Source organism: Otolemur garnettii, unplaced genomic scaffold, assembly GCF_000181295.1.
Source record: "Otolemur garnettii isolate 467f Iridium unplaced genomic scaffold, OtoGar3 scaffold00115, whole genome shotgun sequence".
Taxonomy (NCBI): Eukaryota; Metazoa; Chordata; class Mammalia; order Primates; family Galagidae; genus Otolemur; species Otolemur garnettii.
Genome location: NW_003852510.1, coordinates 6107944 through 6110361, shown reverse-complemented (window position 1 = coordinate 6110361; position 2418 = coordinate 6107944).

Genomic DNA, 2418 nt, shown 5'->3' with positions numbered 1-2418 from the left:
AAAAAAAAAAAAAAAACTGCAAAAAAGAGAGAGAGCACGATAGGTAACTAAAATGTGTTATAATGGAATATGATTCAGCATAAAGATTACTGATTAATGCTCAACATGACTGAGGCCTAAAAACACCGCAGTAAGTGAAAGAAGTCAAAGGAAGGCATCTTTTGTGATGGCATTCATATGAAATGTCCAGAAAAAAGAAAACCCATAGAGACAGAAGCAGATTAGTAGTTCTCAGAGGATGTGGGAAGATTGAAATGGGGAATGACTGTTAATGGGCATGGAGTTCCTTTTAGGGGTGATGAAAAAGTTCTGAAATTAGGTAGTGCTGATGGTTGTACAACCACTGAACTGTGCACTTTGTGTGGAATCTTAGGTTATGCGACATATCTCAGTACAAGGTGTTGTTTTCTTAATGTAATAAAGTTGGGTCAAGATTTAAGTGAAATATCACTGTATTTAAATTATGTGGTTAGTTAGAAGTATGGAGTTCATAGACTATTGCACATTTATTACCAAAGACTTGTTTGAAAACAAACTAGAAAATTCCCTACCTTAGATGGTTTTCTAGTTCTAGAATTTGTTCAGTTAAATCCCAGTTGCCTCTTTTAAGACTCTTAATATTGGTGTTTTTCAAGGACCTAATTCTGGTCAGAGATGCAGTAAGTTCCTGTAGGTCCTTGATATCATCTCTCAGGGACATTATCTGGAACAACTGTTGCATATTGTTTTCTTTGTAACTTTCCAGCTCAGTCTTCATCTCTTGCAGTGAAGTTTCTTTAATGGAAAGTTTTTTTTTAAGATTTCTTAGCTAATGAAAAAGAAAAACTGTTAAAATCATTTATAATTTTGGTTTTTATTAATAAAAGTTTATAATGTTAAATCATAATGAGTATTTAAATTATACATCATTATACATTAAAGAAAGCCTTTTATATTCCAGTGTTAAATACATTTTAAAAATAAAGTAAAATTGGTATATAGGGTTTGAAATAAGTGATAATATTCTTATCAACATTAGAGTTGTTTGTATTATTACTAATTTTTTTTTTTGAGACAGTCTCACTCTGTCACCCTAGGTAGAGTGCCATGGTGTCATACCTGATAGGAACCTCAAACTCTTGGGCTCAAGTGATCCTCTGCCTCAGCTTCCCCAGTAGCTAGGACTACAGGCACTGCCATGACACCTGGCTAGTTTTTATATTTTTAGTAAAAACAGGGCCTCCCTCTTGCTCAGGCTGGTCTCAAACTCCTGAGCTCAAGCAATTTACCTACCTTGGCCTCCCATGTGCTAGGATTACAGGCGTGAGCCACTGAGTTCAGCCAAAATAACATTTTTTTTTTTTTTTTGAGACAGAGCATCAAGCTGTCCCCTGGGTAGAGTGCTGTGGCATCACAGCTCACAGCAATCTCCAACTCCTGGGCTCAAGTGAGTCCTCAGGCCTCAGCCTCCCAAGTAGCTGGGACCACAGGCGCCCACCATAACACCCATATTTTTTGGTTGCAGCCATCATTGTTTGGCGGGCTGGGCTGGATTCTAACCCACCACTTTAGGTGTATGTGGCTAGCGCCTTAGCCACTTGAGCCACAGGTGCCGAGCCCAAAATAACATTTTTTAAATCTCTGCTTTTTTGGTAAGTGAAGAAAAAATAGTGAGCTGCTACTAACATTCAGGTATCAATTAACTAACTTTTAATCTAATTTTCTATTCAAATTTAATAGGCTACCTGTGATACTGAGAATTATTAGAAAGAGAGTGGGGAAAGAAAAGATAAATCTGAAACATTCCAAAAGATTATGGACTTGGGGTGGCACCTATGGCTCAAAGGAGTAGCCCCATATACCAGAGGTGGTGGGTTCAAACTCAGCCCTGACCAAAAACTGCAAAAAAAAAAAAAAAAAAATTATGGACTTGGCTCAGGGCCTATAGCACAGTGCTTACGGCTCCAGCCACATACACTGAAGGTGGAGGGTTCGAACTGGGCCTGCGCCTGCTAAACAACAATGACAATTGCAACAAAAAATTGCCTGGCATTGCGACAGGCGTCTATAGTCCCAGCTACTTGGGAGGCTGAGGCAAGAGAATCGCTTAAACCCAAGAGTTTGAGGTTGCTGTGAGCTGTGACACCACAGAACTCTACTGAGGGTGACATAGTGAGACTCTGTCTCAAAAAAAAAAGATTATGGACTTTATTACTCTATGAAGATCAAACATCTTAAAATAAATTTTTAGTCTACTATGTACATAGGTACTTTTTTCTATTTTTAAAAAAGCCTGTGAAATTACAACAATGAATTGAAACTCAATTGTGCTATGTTCTCACTCAAAACATACCTTGATGTTTTTAAAAATTACATTGCTGGGTGGTGTCTGTGGCTCAAAGGAGTAGGGCTCTGGCCCCAAGTGCCAGAAGTGGCGGG